Raw genomic sequence first — 17,718 nt, forward strand, 5'->3', positions numbered from 1 at the left:
GCTTAAGTTATCTTGTCTAATTAAACTCATAATAGATATTTTGTCTAGATCAGCATTGTTGAACCTTTTAGAGGTTGCATGCCCAAACTGCACCTTCAAGCTGCTTGTGAACACTCCAAAGAGTGAAGGGAGGAAGTGCTTGCATTAGTCTGCTGGACAGAAGGAGGGGCATGCAAAAAAATATCCTCAAACACAGTGGAAAGGGGGAATGGAGCAGCCCCCTCAGGCACACATGCCATGTCTTCACCAGCACGTATCTAGACCTTCTGTAGGGCAACCTCTGTCACAACATTCTAATTCTGGGAAAGAAACAATTTATTTTTAGATTTCCCTTAAAAAATTTTTTTTCAAGTACATGTAGAAACAATTTTTGACAATTGTTTTCTGACATGTGCTGACTCAGATTCTCTCCCTTTTCTCCCCACTCTCCCTAACCAGTTAGTAAATAGTCTGATGTAGGTTATATTAGTGTTTTTGTGTAATACATATTTCCATATTCCCCATGTCATGACTGAAGATATAAATCACATATATAGTCAAAGGCTCACAGAGGAAATAAAGGGATGAATGGTATGCTTTGATCTGCAGTCAGATTCCCACAGTTCCTTTTTTTGCTGAGGATAGTGGGGTTTTTTGGTCATACGTCCATTGAGGTTATCTTGGAACCTTGTTTTGCTAATAATCACTTAGTCCTTGGGTTCCCCTCCTTCTGTACACTTCACTTTGCATCTGTAAGTTGAGGAAAGCAATCTCTAAAAAGAAAAGTTGAGAAAAATAGATCTAGCAGGTTAAATTTAGAAAAATTTGGGAAAACCTACATGAAATAATGAAGAACAAAACTAGAAGAACTAAGAGAACATTATTATATACAGCAACAGAATTACTATTGGAAGAATAACTTGTGAATATCCACCTCCAGAGCAAGAATTGGTAAATAGAATCATGAAAGACAATTTGTGTGTGTGTGTGTGTGTGTGTGTGTGTGTGTGTGTGTGTGTGTGTGTGTGTGTGTGTGTGTGTGTTTAATAGGTAGGTTGATACCTTCTATGGAGGAAGGGGGTAAGATCCCTAAAAATTGATTTTTTACAGTACAAATGAAGGTAATTTAAAGGAAAAACATATTGAGAACAGAAGTTAGTAGTGCTACTATAACCTTAAAATAGGTAAGATTCTAAGAAATGAGATAATTTAGCACTAACTTCAGCAAACATTTATTAAACACTGACTATTGCTAGGCATAGGGGAACTAAAGATAATGTGGACAGTCTTCACCCTCAGCTACTTTACAGGCTTCAAATTTAACTGCACTGGAATTTCCAAAATACCCTAAGGGTTTTCTATAGTACCTGGAGTCAAGGCAGTGGCAGTATACTTGTTGGTGTGACCCTATCAGTTTGCATTTGCTTATTAGCACTGTTTCAAGTTTTAGTTCTGGATGTTGTGAGATTTAAAATGGTTGAGGTCTTAAACTATAGTGAGTTAAAATAGTGGAAGATATAAATTATGATAGATATAAGAGAGGGTGAGTAAATTTGACCACAGAAATATGTTTCACTACAGTGTCTTGGGTTTTAAAATCAAATATAAGGTGGTCACCAGGGAAATATTCCCAATTATTCAATTACCCAAGTCAATTGGGTTTTATAGAGATTTTAATTAACAATACAATGAGTAATCAAAGAAAGAGAGAGAGAGTAAGAAAGGAATAAGTATGAAGGGCCTCAAGCCAATATGGCCTAGACCTGAGTCTTAAAAGAGAAATCAGTCAGTTTTTTTAACACTCACCACAAGGTCTGACTAAACACGGATACTAGTGACACCAGGCCAGCGTCCTTCCTCAAAGAGTCTTCCAGCCAGACATTGTTTCAAAGGGCCTCTCTCAAGAGCCTCCAGAGCTCCTACCCCAGAGGAACAGAGCCCCTCAGAGGAGCTCCTCAAGGAGCTCTCCTTCAGAATGAGATTTCCTCCAAGAGCACTTCTCCTCAAAGAGATCTATCTCCAAGGAAAGAGCCCTCAAGCATCAGTCCTCAAGGAAATGAGTCTCAGAATGAGATCCTCCAGAATGAGAATCAGAAATTGAGAATCCCTGAATGAGATCCAAGTTCTTATTTTTAAAGCCAAAATTTCCTCTGTCACCTCCCCTAAGTCCTTACATCTACCAATCACTGTAGATGTTTCTAAAGGACCGCCCATTTTGAATTCACAGCTGAGTAGTTTTAATCTCTTTAGTAAGTCAGAAAAAATGCTGCTGTGTCGACAAGTTTCATTAAGAAAAAACCTCTGAATAAGTTATCACCCTTTTAGGTTTAAGTAGTTTACAAGTTGCCCCACCTATATGGGTACCTAGTATCCCATTGTATCAATTTTAAAAACAGGCATGACTCAAAGAACTTCCTGTCCTTTCCATAAGCATGGGTCAAAGCACTTTCATTGTTCAGCAAGGAGTTTTTCTGTCCTAAAGCAGTCTTAAGTAGGGTGGAGTAGGGATATTCCCAAGGCAAGGAGTTTTCACATTCAAGTAGAAGTCTCACTATCTGCTAGGGAATTTTTTTAAGTAGAAGATTCCCCAATGGGGAAATTTCCAACATTCATAAGTCTGAGAAATTTTAAGGTTTACAACGTATGGGAAAGAGGGAGTAAATATATCCCATTTTTTTTCTTGTTTGTATTTAGTTCTATGTATATTGTCTCATTAGATTGTGAGCTTTTTGAGAGCAGGTACTGCCTTTTTTTCCCCTCGGCTCTTAAAAGGTGCTGACCTATAGTAGAGGTTTAATAAATACTTCTTGAGGGGACAGCTGGGTGACTCAGTGGACTGAGAGTCAGACCTAGAGACAAGAAGTCCTAGGTTCAAATCTGGCCTCAGATTCTTCCTAGCTGTGTGACCCTGAGCAAGTTACTTAACCCCCCATTGCCTAGCCCTTACCACTCTTCTGCCTCAGAACCAATATATTTATTCTAAGATGGAAGGTAAGGGTTTTAAAAAATAAAATAAAATAAAATAAAATAAATGGCTTTCTACTTGAACTAAAAACTGCCATAAATAGGCACCATTATTCACCTGGTAATATTTCTCCAAAACACAGGCTGAATATTTACAAAGGGAAATAAGATTGCCTTTATAAGCTAGCCTTTCATCCATACATGAACTCAGTGATAAAAATGTCTCATTTAGGGGCAACCAGGTGACTCAGTGGATAGAAAGTTAGGCCTGGAAATGGATAGTCCTGGGTTTAAATTTGACCTCTACCGTTTCCTAGCTGTGTGACCCCAGGCAAGGCACTCAACCCTCATTGCTTAGCCCTTACCTGCCTTGGAACTGATATTCAGTATCAATTCTAAGAAGAAAGTAAGAGTTTATTGGGTATTTTAAGTCTCACTTACCTTAAAATTAATGGGTCATTATAGAAAAAGCCTCCTCAAACTTCTACTTACATCAAAGAGTCAAAATAATGAAACTTTCTTTGTTGTTGCTTTTGTTAACACCCTTTATCCAATAGATGTGTCATCATTAGATATCCTTGACAGTAGTACAAGTAAATCAAAGCCCAGTTTTGAAATATCTAAAAAGCATTTATTAAGCACTTATTTTGGGCAAAGCATAGGGATACCAGTAGAGGAGCAAAGCAGTCACGTATTTTCAAGGAATTCATAGTCCAAAGGCGATGACAGCACATGTAGGACATTTCAAAACTGCAAGTCTAACAGAAGGGTCTCATGCTCCCAAAGATACAGGAACAAAGTTGATGGCAATGCACATTTAATGTTATTTCTACTAATAAAATCTCACCAGTTCTGATATTATTTGATAGTACCTTAGACTTTGATAGCAAGAATTATTAAGCACTTGCTATGTGCCAAGCACTGTGCTAAGTACTAAGACTATAATATAAAAGGGAAATAGTCCCCACTCTCAAGGAGCTTCCATTCTAATTGGAGAGACAACATGCTCATATCTTAAGTGAGTATGTAGGTATTATAAATACATATAGGGCAATGTTTTTATGTAATGTGTGGAATATATATGAGTTATATATACATATACATACAGAGAGGGAGGGACAAAGACAGACAGACAGACAGACAGAGAGTGAGTCCAGTTAGGTGGTGCAATGGGTAAGAGTGCTCAGCCTGTAGTTGGGAAATTCATCTTCATGAATTCAAATCTAACCTCAGACCCTTATGAGCTGTGTAACCCTGGACAAGTCACTAAATAATTTGCCTCAGCTTCCTCATTTGTCAAATGAACTGCAGAAGGAAAAGGCAAAACCATTCTAACATCTTTGCCAAGAAAATGCCATATGGGGTCATTGAGAGTCAGGCATGATTGAAAACAACTAAACAACAACAACAAAAATACACAAAATGAATATATAATAGTTTTGGAAGGGAGTATACTAGCACCTGAGAGAATTCAGAAAGTTTTCACATAGTAAGTGACATTTGAACTGTGATTTTAGCTCTTAAACTGAATAAAGGCTTCTTGCCCACTTACAAACCCACTTTTCTATTTTCCTCATATCGCCTCAAAAAAAGTCAATTCCATTTCTAAGCATGTGTTTCCTTTCATAAGTGATAAATACAACTGTACCCTGAACATGGCTTCACAGGAGACGTCAAGGTGGGGAGAAATTTCCATGACAGCTTTTAAATTGTCTTTCTGGCAACAGAGCTAAAAATCTATATGATTAAGTACTTTACAAAAAACAAAAGTTGGGTCAACAACTCTTTTAACTTGTTGCTTGACTACATGAACCCTGAAGAACGTTGAGAGTGACTGATTAGTCAAATAGGGCATATGTTAGCTAGAGCAATATTGACCTGAGAGCTTCTCATGTGATTTGACTTTACAGTAAATTGATATTACCCTAATTAAAAGCTCTATATGGTTGTCTCCAGTCAAACTGGTTATATGTCTGAAGAACCATTTAGGAATAATCCTCATATCGAGTTTCACTTATTTGTCGCTTTTATGTTTACAAATGACTTCCTTTACAACAAACCTATGAGGTAAGAGGAATCATCATTCTCATTTTTCAGATGGGGAAGTAAAGTGCACAGTTCAATAACTTGTCCATTATCATACAGCTAATAAATGTGGAGAATAAAATCCATATTCCCTGACTTCAATTCTAGCCCTGTTTCTTTCTAGTGTTTTAAGTGTCTTCTCTTGACCAAGGACAAGTAAATACTTGTGACAGACAAATAAAAAAAGTGCTCAGAATTTAAGATCATCTTGACCAACCCAATAATTTAGAAATGAAGAAACTGAGATTCCCAAGTAGAAAAAGGATTCATCCATGACCTCTGCTGGTCAATGAAAAACTTGTGGATTGAAATGTCCAATATTGGGGACAGCTGATTGTTCTATAGATTGAGAGCCAGGTCTAAAAAGAGGAGGTCCTGGGGTTCAAATCTGGCCTCAGACACTTACTAGCTGTGTAATCCTGGGCAAGTCACGTAATAACCCTTGACTACCCCTTATCCCTCAGCTGCTTTACACAGTATTAATTTAAGATGAAAGTTAAGCAAGGGTTTGAAAAGAAAAGTCCAATACTCTTTCTATTATACCTTCCTGCTTCCTTTGACTAAAGAGAGCAAAAAAAAAAAAATAACAGACAAATAATATATCAGTTGGGTTTATTTTGTTAACTGTACACTTGGACAACATTATTCAAAAAGATGGAGTGGGCTGATGGAGTTTTGTTGTAGTTATTATCTGAAATTCTAGGATATCCTTATTTTTTTAATGGGAACTATGTGAAATTTTCAATCTTAGCATTAGATACCATAAAAGTTGGCATAAGCAGCATTGGGTATGAATAGTGACAAAAAGCTATCTCAAGATAAAAATCATGCCAACCCCAGTACCCCCCTTTTGCAGTAATTTAAGAAGTATAGGATGCCCCCTATAAAAACATGGAGAAGATTGGAAGGAGACAGGCAGGAAGGATATAATCATCCATGTCACTATTAGAGAGAAAGTCTAGAAGGTGGGTCATAGAAAAGTATCTTGGGGCACTGCTAATTAGCTCAGTGGTTTGAGAACCAGACCTAGAGGTGAGAGGTCCTGGGTTCAAATTTGGATTCAGACACTTCCTAACTATGTGACCCTGGGCTAGGCACTTAACCCTCATTGCCTCTTAGTGCTCTTTTGCCTTGGAAACTGTAATCAGTATTGATTCTAAGATGGGAGATAAGGGTTTAAAAAAGTGAAAGAAAAAAAAGTATCTTAACCGATGCATATCATTGACAGATGCAGATATGTATAGCAGGTGGGTATATGTATTTGAGAGAGAGACAGACATGAAATGACATGAGATATATGTAAAGAGTTCATTTTTGAGTAAGGATAGAATACATATAATTTCTGAAATTATTGGAAATCAGCATTTCAGAAGTTTTTTATATTTAATATGTATTTTAACTTATACTTCAAATGAAATGGACTTTTTGCCGAACTAAAACATTCAGTGAATCTACAGGTCATTTTATTGGTGATAGAAATATTACTTTTCACATACTATTCATGTATTTCTTATCTTTTCAGTATACATGCCTTAAACATTATGAAGAAAAGTGGACCTATCTAGGATCATTGTTTTCTTTTTTCATAATGTTTTAGTTATTATTTTCACCTAATTGTCAATTGCCAGTCTTCTTCCCAAAGAAACTTCTGAACAAAAATGTAGTCAAACAAGAAAAATGTAACACATGAATAATGTCTAGTCTGTGGACCTTATTCTATACCTATAGATCAATTCATCTCAGTCTTATGCCCTATAGTGCTGTTTTTCCTGTATGCTGTGGTCATTTTATATTGTGTTGCATGTGAAATTTAACAAAAAGCTAAACTGAGGCATGCTCCTCTGAGCAAGGTATCATTTATTAACATGTTCATGCTCCTTGCCACTAAAAGAGTCAATGGTTGCCTCAGTTTCCAGCCACTCACTCTAAGCAAAAGAATTCCACTCTTATAAGGAAGTACAGAACAAAGAATAGAACAGTGTAGGTCACATCATGGGGTTCAGGACAACATGACTAGGGAATAATATGATTGATTATAAGATGAAAATGGGGGCTAGCAACAGTCTCCTTTCTTCCCTCCTATAACTAAGAAGTGTAAAATATTCATCATTCATGTCTACCTATGAGATAGTGAACGAGACAGTTTTGGAAAGCAAATCAGACATCCTTGAAAGATAATTTAGTGGTGGAGAGATATTAGATCCATGTCCCTTATGGCAAGCCACATCCCCCACAGTTAGCAGATTTTGTTAAGGCAAAAATAGAGCAGTGATTTAATCAATCAAGTGATTTAATCAAGGGAACTAAAACTCTAAACTTAACACATTACAAACCAGTTGAATTTCTAAACTAAATGACTTATGCAGTTACAGGATAAAAATAATTACAGAACCAAATCAATTCATTATAATTGTTCTCTGATTTGTGCTTACTTAGGTAAGTACAACTACATCAGTTAATTTTAGTCTATTTTCTAAATCTAAAATTTCTAAATCTAAAAAAAAAATGAGATTTTCTAAATCATTTGTATGCTTCCTTTACTGAAGTATGATAATGCTATTTTACATTCAGATACCACATTTTATTCAGTTATTCCCTAATCATAAAAATAGCATTTTACAAAGAGCATTCTATGTTTCTAGTTGTTCTTTTTTTTTTTAAGATCAGTATTTGTAAACCATATTGGTCAAATCTTGAGCCTCTCTGATCTTAAGTATCTTAATCTTTTTTTTTTTAATAAACCCTTACTTTCCATCTTAGAATCAGTACTGTATATTGGTTTCAAGGCGGTAACGGCTAGGCAATGGGCTAGGTGCCCATTATGTATGGCTAAGAAGCATCTGAGGTCACATTTGAACCCAGGACCTGCTGCCTCTAGGCCTGGCTCTCAATCCACTGAGCAATGTACATACCCTTTAAGGAACTTAATCTTAAGGATCAGAAAAATATCATTCTAAAAGAAACTATCACCAATGATTTTTTATGGATATATATTTCATAACTCATCCATAGATATTTTTATTTTATTTTAATATAAAATGACTATAGGATTGTGACCTTAATGTTTACAGTATGTCCATATTTCACCAGTGATGATACAGCTGGGAGTTTATTATATTTTCAATAGTAATCAGAATGGAGTTATGAAAATATTTCATTCCAGATGAGTGAAGCAATGGCACTTCAAAATTATCTAGTTATTAATTTTCCCCTTTTCCCTTCAACTATAACAAATTTCACACTGATTTTTAACCAAGTATTATTAGTGCCTAGAAATAAACCATGTATTTAGAATTATTTCCTAAAAATAAAAGAATAAATTATTTAATTTATGTAACATACCTTTTTATCTCTCTTCCTTCTAATATCAAAAATCACAATTTTTGCTTTGTTTTCAGCTAAGGATATTCAGCATATAATGTTATTGATTTTTTCTAATTCAAATGGACTTCAAGAGAAAAATTCAAAATATATTAACAAAAAATTTAAAGTATTTAGCAGATTTTTTTAGTAAATGTCTTTTTTTCCTGACTAGCAAGCAATAGACACAATATAGCAAAGTGTTGCTACATAAGGTTTTAAAAATAAATATGCAGGGGTAGCTAGGTGGCTCAGAGGATAGAGAACCAGGGCTGGCTGGTGTCAGGATAACCTGGATTCAAATGTGGCCTCAGATATTTTCTAGCTGTGTGACCCTGAGCAAGTCACTTCACCTTAATTACCTAGCCATTACTGCTCCTCTGCCTTGGAATCAATACTTAGTATTGACTCAAAGACAGAAGGTAAGAGTTTAAAATTTTTTTCAAATATGCAACTCATTTATGCTTTACCCTATTCATAGCTAGTTTTGCAATAGAACACAGTGAATACTCTCTATGTCCAAATTATCATGTATATTTCTTGTTAGTTGATAATTATTTGCTTATTCCCCCTCCCCCATTAGATTGTGAGTTCTTAAAAGCAGGGGATGTTTTCGCCTTTCTTTGGTCCTGATACATAATTGGCACCTAATAAACACTTGTTGACTAGACTTCACTTGTTTATGTACTGCAGTGATTTCAGCTTATTAAAGTCACTTTGGAAATCATTTGAGTCTACCAAATTGATTCCATTAAAAGGAGATAAGTAAGCAAGATTCGGATAGGTGCTCAATCTCAGAACTACAGTGTAGTTTCTGAATTTGAATAAAACAGATAGAGTGGAGCTAGAGAGCCAGACCTGGAGTCGGGAGGCTCTGAATTCAAATTTGTTTTCAGACACTTCTTAGCTGTATGATGACCCTGGAAAAGTCACTTAACCCCAATTGCCTAGCCCTTACTGCTCTTCTATTTTGGAAGCCAAGAGATGGAAATGAGGAGAGCTTTCTAGATAGCCAGAGAAAATACTCAGGGCCTAGAAATAGGGTGCTTCGATCCTGGAGCAGCTAGGAATTCACTGACATTGGATTGCAGAGAACATGATGGGGAAGGGCATAAAGCATAAGAAGAATGGAGAGATGGAGAGGGAAGCTAGTTTCTGAAGGACTTTTGTTACTAAACAGTGGATTGTGTTTTTGATGCTGGAGGTGAGTGAGAGGGAGCCACTGACGTTTATTGAGTAGAGGTGTGACATGACAGAGATGCATTTTAGAACAATCACTTTGGAGAATGAACAGAGAATAGGCTAAAGTGGGGAGAGATTTGTAGCAGAGTCCTCCCACAGTCTATTGCTATAGCCCACAAGAGAGAGGATGGAGACCTGCACCAGTATGATTGCAATATCAGAGGAAAGAAAGAAAATGTTACACAAGCATCATCAACAAGCTTTGGCAACAGATTAGATATGAAGCTATGAGAGAGAATGAGCAATCAAGGATGGCACCTAGAGTGTAAGCTTGAAGGGCTGGGAGATTAGAGGGGTCCTCAATTGTAATAGGGAGGTTTAGAAGGGAGGAGAGATTGGACAAAAAAATAAATTCAGCTTTTGATAGGTTAAATTGAAAATGTTTTGTGATATTATGAAGACTTTTTTTGCAAAATGAAAAGCATTATGTTAGTGTTACTTTATTTTCGTCTTAGGCAGATAGATAACATGGGACATAGAGTAATGAGTCCACAATCAAGAAAACCTGAGCTCCATGACACCATTTGGGGTTTCCTTGGCAGAGATGCTGGAGTGCTTTGCCTTTTCCTTCTCCAACTCATTTTACAGATGAGGAAACTGAGGCAAATACAGTTAATTGACTTGCTCAGGTTCACATAGCTACTAAATTTCAGAGGGAAGATTTGAACTCAGGAAGCTGAGTCTTCCTGACTCCAATCCCAGTACTCTATCCACTGTGCCACCATACTGCCCCAGGGAGTATGTTACTTAAAACCTCTGTTATAGTATAGCCAGGCAGGTTTCACAAAGCTTTGTAGAAATATAACCAAAGAAGCAGATGCAAAGACTTCAAGCCCTTTGATTTCTTGATTTGTGAATTGTATTATACCAGATGATTCCTAAGATCCCTTCTAGCTTCAAAAAATTTATTGATTCTCATTTGTAAGCATTAATTTTTAGAAACATTAGTAGTTCTTAACTTTGTGCTTCCATTCTAATACAGACACTCAGAAAATTAAAATGGCCTTCATGAATTCATATTTTGGCTGCATGGAAGCGTACTGAGGAAGTCACTGTAATATAATAGAATTTGACACTCTAGAGCAATGATAGAGAACCTTTTTGAGATCAAATGTCCAAACTTCAAACTGTGTGGAGATGGGAAGTGGAGCAGCCCTGCTCTGCATCCCTCTGGCTTTCTAGTAATGAATTCTGGTAAACTCTGTGCTGGGGCAGTGCCTTACAAGCCCACAGAGAAGGCTCTGAGTACCCCACTCTAGCATGCATGCCATAGGTTCCCCAAATTGGCTCTGCAGTCTGTCTTTCTAAGATATGAATGAGCTGAGACCCCTATCACAGGTTCTGTCTTTTAAAGCAAAGATGAAAATATAAGAGATTTTTAGTTTAGGTTTTAACTATTACTGTGAGGGGGGGGTGGGGAATCATACTGAGATTAGCAAGCTTAGAAACTAGAGCAGGAAGTACTTCTTGGTCTAAGGGAAATTGCAGACCGTCTTGTTTTTTTTTTTAATTATTCATTTTTAATTTTGTTTTGATTTCAGTGTAATCTAACTTAACAAGCAGATGGCAATGATGTAGAATAAGCATGAGAAGCAAGCTAGTTGGTACAGTCTATAGAGTGCTATATCTGGATTTAAAAAGATCTGAGTTCGCATCTAGCCTCAGACATTTACTAGCTATCTGTTCAGTCATTTTCAGTAATGTCTGGCAATTTGTGACCCCATTTCAGGTTTTCATGGGAAGGATACTGGAGTGGTTCGCCATTTTTTCTCTAGTTCACTTGAGAGAGAGAGAGAGAGAGAGAGAGAGAGAGAGAGAGAGAGAGAAGACAAAAACATATTTGAACCCCGAAAGATGAGTCTTCCTGATTCCAGATCAGGCACAATATTCACTGCAGCACCTAGTAGTCCCTAGCTGTATAAACCTGAGCAAATCACTTAATCTCAATCTGTCTTTTTTCCCTTTCTTTAAAATAGGAGGGATAATAATAAGAGCACCTATTTTGTAGGTTTGTTTTAAGGGTCAAATGATATGACATTTGTGAAATGCTTTGAAAACCTTCTTGCTATATAAAGGCTAGTTGTTACTCTTATTTTGTTATGCTGGAGTTTTGGAATATTCATCTTCATCAAACAAGCTCCAATGACCCTCCAATCTACTATTTATTTTGTCCTGAAATGTTGCTGTCATCATAAGTACAAAATATGGCCATCATGACAGAATTCTTGTGTGAATGTTCAGGAATCTACTTCTCTCTTTTTGTTTTTTTGTTTTTTTATATCATTTGTGAATCTTTAGTTGGCTGGGGTATGTTACTTAAATTCCTGGTCAAGAAGCAAAATTCATAATGGCTTCTAACATAAAATAACTAGGTGCCCAACTCTTCTTTTTGTCTTGCAAATTTCGAGCAAAGAACTTTGGTCAGTGGGAGAGACAGACAGACAGACAGATAGAAAGATAGAGATAGAGAGACAAGAGACAGAGAATAAGAACATAGAATGTTGACCATGGGAAGTCAAGAGGTTATCACTTTATCTTTGGTCTCCTATAAAATGTTGAGAATATTTATCCTACTTATCAGTCTGCATTGTTTTAAGGAACAATTAAAGCTCTTTGTAAAGCTTAAAGGACAATATAAATGTCATCTATGATCATTTTCCCACTTTATTAATTAGTCGAATCAATAAGCATTTATTAAATGCCTCCAATGTATTGGGAACTATGCTTGGTGTCAGGAGAGCAGAGACAAAAATTCAATCATTCTTCCCCTCAAGGAGTTCACATTCTATTAGGAGAAATAACTTGTTTATACACATATATCATTCACAAAGTAAATACAAGGTAATTTCACTAGCAGCTAGAGGAAAGATCTAATGGAGGAGATGGTGGCTTGAACTGAGTAATTCTAAAATATGGAGGTGAATAGTGGGTATCAACCTGTGCTAACACACCAAGTTAGGATAGGCAGTGTTGTATGTAAGGAATAGTAATAAGGCCATCTGTTCTAGTTCTTGTTCACCATAGTGTGAAGAGACGAAATATGGAATGAGTCTGGAAAAGTAGGTGAGACTCCAGTTAGGAAGACTTTTACATGCAAAGCAAAAGATTTGATATGTGTGTGTGTAAAATGAGCATTTTAATATTAAAATAGCATTGCATCAACTGTATGGCATCTTTGTCACTACAGAAAATTTTCATTTTAGCATTTTAATGCCATTTAGCCTCCTATATGATAGTAGTACACTTCGACAAACATTTTTTACTAGTACAATATCAACAAGTAGGTGTAATTTTCTGTTTCGGAAGGATATCTTATCTTATGTGAATTACTTAAATTTCCCTGAAGAAATATAAGTTTTGGCATCATTGTAGGATAAATAGCCCATATTGATATTGTCCTTTCTGGGTCCCAAAGGGTTTCCTTTCTTTATTCTTACAACTTCTCTGTGAGGTAAATAACTTTGAGAATTTCATTTTTCAAGGGATAAACCTAAAGCTTAGAAAGGTTATAATTTGCCCAGGGTCACATAGTTAATAAAACAAGGTATTCTGAGGACAAATTTAAGTGTTCTTCTATACCATGCTACCTACTTTTTTTTTTACTTTTACCTTCTATCTTAGAATCAATTCTGCTTATTGGTTCCAAGGCAGAAGAGTGGTAAGGGCTAGGCAGTTGGGATTAAGTGACTTGCCCAAGATTACACAGCTGGGAAGTGTCACAAGTCTTCCCATCTACAGTTCTGGTTCTGCTACTACTAATGCTGCTGCTGCTACTACTGTTAGTTATTGTTGTTTTGTTATACTATTATTGAGTTTTTCTCAATAGTACCTGTAGGTCCTGGCACTTGAATTGTCTTAGTAAAAATTATTTAGTACTTTTTCATATTCTATTATACAAGTTGCCAAAGACAACTTTAAAAATTCATTCATTTATTTGTTTGTTTGTTTGTTTATTGTTTTATGAAAAAAAAAAACCCTTACCTTCCATCTTAAAATCAATATCAATACTGTACATTGGTTACAAGGCAGAAGAGTAGTAAGGGCTAGGCAATGGGGGTTAAGTGACTTGCCCAGGGTTACACAGATAGAAAGTGTCAGAGGCCAGTTTTGAACCTTGGACCTCCCATCTCTATGACTGGTTCTTAACCTACTAGGCCACCCAACTGCCCTCCAATACCACTTAGAAATAAATGCATAGTGTAATTTTTTATGATAAAAAGAAAAATAAGTCAATAAGCATTTATTAAGTTATTACTGTGTGCCAAGTACTGTGCTATGAATTAGGGGATATAGAGTGAGGGGAGAAAGAAGCTATCCTCTCTTTCAAAGGGATTACATTCAATTTCAAAAAAGATAACATGTACAAATAAAAGTATTTACAAAATAAATATGAGGCAAGTTGGTAGGAAATGTACTAGTAGTTAGGTTGAGGGTATCATTAATGAAAGGCCTCATTGAGGAGGTAGTATTTGAGCTAACTTCTGAGGGAAACTAGGAATTCCAAGGAAGAGGTGAGTGGAGAATGCATTCTTCAATAACTGTAACTTGACTAGCAAAAAACATCAATTTGCTGTTTAAACCATGCTCTTCATACTGTTCCAAATGTATTAAATATGTGTTTAAGATACTGAACTAGAAATCATGTGTAATTCCACCTATCTAAAATTCTGTGGATAAGATGGAGTTTTATTCCTTTTATAACTTGGATAGTGCTTAAATTGAACAGGACAGAAAATAAGATACTATTAGAGAATAGGAGGCTTACCTATTGGGGGCATATTTTACTTCTTTTTAGCCATTCTACTTCCTTTTAGCAGATTTGTAAAAAAAAAAAATGCCTCTGTGTGAAAACCAGCCCATTCCAACTTAAGGGGTTTTTTCCCTTTCATTTGGCCTTGGACAAGATGGTAGTGAGAATGACTGAATTGGGAATTTTTCTATATAGTTTGTAACTTCTGAAAGCTCTGTGGAAATGTTCACCATTTGCAAATTCAGTTAATTTCTTCTTGTCTTCAGAAATTACTATGTGTATGCTATGTTCAAGGGAAGTCAGTGGTTTAAGTCGGTTGTATGTTCTATCTTTTTGGTAGGGGAACTTTAAAGAGTTTAATAACAAAAAGGATGAAGTGAAGTTTTTAGCCTAGCTGAAGGATTTACTCATACTTTAGATAGGTCTTCATCTGAAACTCTTCAATAGTAATACAAAATGTATGGAGTAATTAGTTCCAGTATCAATCCTAGAACAAATATACAGGAATATAAGAACAACTCCATATTTCAATATTAATTCTGTCTCTGCTTGGTGTTTTGACAGTCTATGTCCCCAAAGCATGTTAAGCAGTGTGTTGTAGTGGGCAGAGGGCTGCCCTTGGAGCCAAGAACACCTGGTTTCAAGTCCCACTGTTGTAATCTACTGACTCTGACCATGGGCAAGTCACTTACTATCTTCATGGGCCAAGCAATTTCCTAAAACTAAGTTACATATAATGTGTGTGTACACACACACACACACACACACACACACACACACACACACGCACACGCACACACACACAACCAGTGGAGAAAATATCTACACCACCACTTCCCTGTACTGATGCAATGTCAAGTCTAGACCAAAAAATAAAATTAAACAGCTATTGATCATAATCATCTTTTTCACAAATCTTCTATTATTATCCATCAGTAAATCAGTCAAGTGCATTAATGAATGAATGAGTAAGCATATATCAAGTGTCAGAAAAAATACAAACAAGCAAAATAGCCCCAGCCATTAAAGTGCTTATGTTCAAAAGGAAAAAAGGCAACACATAAATGGAAGGTAGAAAGGTGGGAGGGTAAGGGTCAGTCAGGAAGCAAGCTTTTTCAAAGCATAAAGCACTATGTGTTGGTACTATGCCAAGTACTGGTCATTCAAAGCTCTCAAAGCAGTAGGTAGCAGAATAGATAGAGTTTTAACCAGAAGTCAGAAGAACCTGGGTTCAAATTTGGCCTCAGACACGTCCTAGTTGTGTTACCCTGAGCAAGTCACTTAACCCCATTTGCCTAGCCCTTGCCCTTCTTAGAGTTACTAGGACAGAAAATAAAGATTAAAAAAAAACCACAAATTTCTCAGAAGTTATAATGAGAGAGATAACATACAAATAGCTATGTACAAACAGCTACATACAAAGGCATTAAAGATAAACTATAAAGGGAAAGTATTAGAATTGGGACACATGGTTTGAAAATGACAAGAAAATTATTTATATTCCTAATTCTAGATTGAATAAGGAGAAAATTTACATATTAGAGACCAGAGGTCAGGGATTTGCTCAGAAATGAGTAAGGTTAAGCTTAAATTAGTGAGCCTTTTTCTATGATGAAGCTAAGTAAATAGTGAACACCAAATATTTAATATTTTTCCAAAGTTTTATTCTGAAATAAGCTGCCTTCTTTATTTTCTCTATTCCTCTTCCTCCCCTATACCATGAGATGTAGCAGATGAGGATGACTTCCTCTTGATCACCAGAAGTACTTTACTCTTTGAAATAATTAGCTTCCACTAAAAGCCCTAAAATGAGTAACTTTCAAGCAGCCTTTGCCCAGATGTGTTCTAAAAACTGCAGAGAGAGAGACAGAGAGAGAAAGACAGACAGACAGACAGAGAGAGAGAGAGAGAGAGAGAGAGAGAGAGAGAGAGAGAGAGAGAGAGAGAGAGAGAGGAAAAGAAAAATGAGAAGAACGCACGAACTAATGGCTTTTGATCTGCTAGAAAGGTAAAAGTTTACTCGAGTGTTGCCATGGATACACCATCTTGTTAAGAAGAATCTTCTTCACTGTCACACCAGGGCTAGAACCAGTAGAAAGGTTTCCTGCCTTGCCTTATAATGATCCATTAGGTACATAATTATGTCTGAAGTACTTTTCATTATACTGAATCAATCTTCCATTGAGACAGAAAAACCTCAAATATAGAGGGTTTTTTAAAAAGGCTAACATCTGTAGTAGTTAATCCCTGCCTGCTTGTTTCAGTATATCCAAATATTCAGTATATTCTGTAGATCTTTATAGGCATGCCCTTCCCTAACGTCATTAAGCTTTCCTGAGTTGCTGTGCCTGGGAAGATCACTAATGACTTAATGGTCACAGTTTCCTGGTGATGAGCTTCTCTAAACCTAGCTAGATGGGTCCTTTGTTGGCAAATATATAGTCCTTCCTAAGCCTGAATTCACTCTTCCTAGCTTGATAGAACTTACTTGGGCTTTCCATCCTCTGACTATGTATAAACCTTTGAGAATGAAATTTGTGTATCACATGATAAGTCCAACTAACACTTTGGGGAAGAAAATACTTAGTTTTGATATAAAAAGATTCAGAGTCTAGCCTCTCTTCATTTCACTGATGAGAAGAACATCTATTGTCTTTACTTTTTTCTGTTTTCACTCAGAAAAATTGTCATTTTCTTCTTACATTCCTTTAATATTTCATAAAGATGTCTATTTATCAGACTGTATAGAATTAGAAAATTCTGGCTTCTCCCAAGTTTACCAATAATTTTCCTTATGATTTTAAGGAAATAGAAGTTGTGAAAATAATACCACTTTTTTATTTATATATTACCTTTTGTTTGAAGACTCTAAAGACATCCATAGCAGTCACATAATGAATCAAGAGAGTAATATTTTTATCATCTGGTTTTATAAGTACAGAGATGAATCTACCTAACAGCCCTAGTTTTTTACAAGGGGTCTCTGTCTGCCAAGTATCTTTCCCATGTGTTCATGTGTTTAACAGAAAGCAAATATTTCCTTTTCCCAGTTAGTTGATTTTAAAATTACATTGATAAGTTCACTTCAAATGAACTTAGAACCATGAACAGTCCAATATATGTAAGGCACTGTGCTATGTGCTAAAAATCAGATGTTTTTCTTGGTTCAGGTTTTAACAGGAGGAAGAGGGTCTGAGCATACTAAGACTTTAATCTTAAATAATGCAGAGAATGGCATAAAGATTGCAGAAAGCACAGACTTCAAGATCCCTAATGACATACTAACTGCTTCACAATTTTGTCTAGTTGATACTGTTGTACAAGGCCAATACTGAGTC

The 17,718-nt window shown here is 36.1% G+C and overlaps 1 protein-coding gene across 4 annotated transcripts in view; it reads left to right on the plus strand.

Moving 5' to 3' along the window:
• The window catches only part of CARMIL1 (capping protein regulator and myosin 1 linker 1), a 395,350-nt gene that overhangs the window by 342,609 nt on the left and 35,023 nt on the right, over positions 1 to 17,718 (plus strand). The window lies entirely within an intron of this gene.

This window comes from Monodelphis domestica, chromosome 3, assembly GCF_027887165.1.
Source record: "Monodelphis domestica isolate mMonDom1 chromosome 3, mMonDom1.pri, whole genome shotgun sequence".
In the NCBI taxonomy this organism is placed as follows: Eukaryota; Metazoa; Chordata; class Mammalia; order Didelphimorphia; family Didelphidae; genus Monodelphis; species Monodelphis domestica.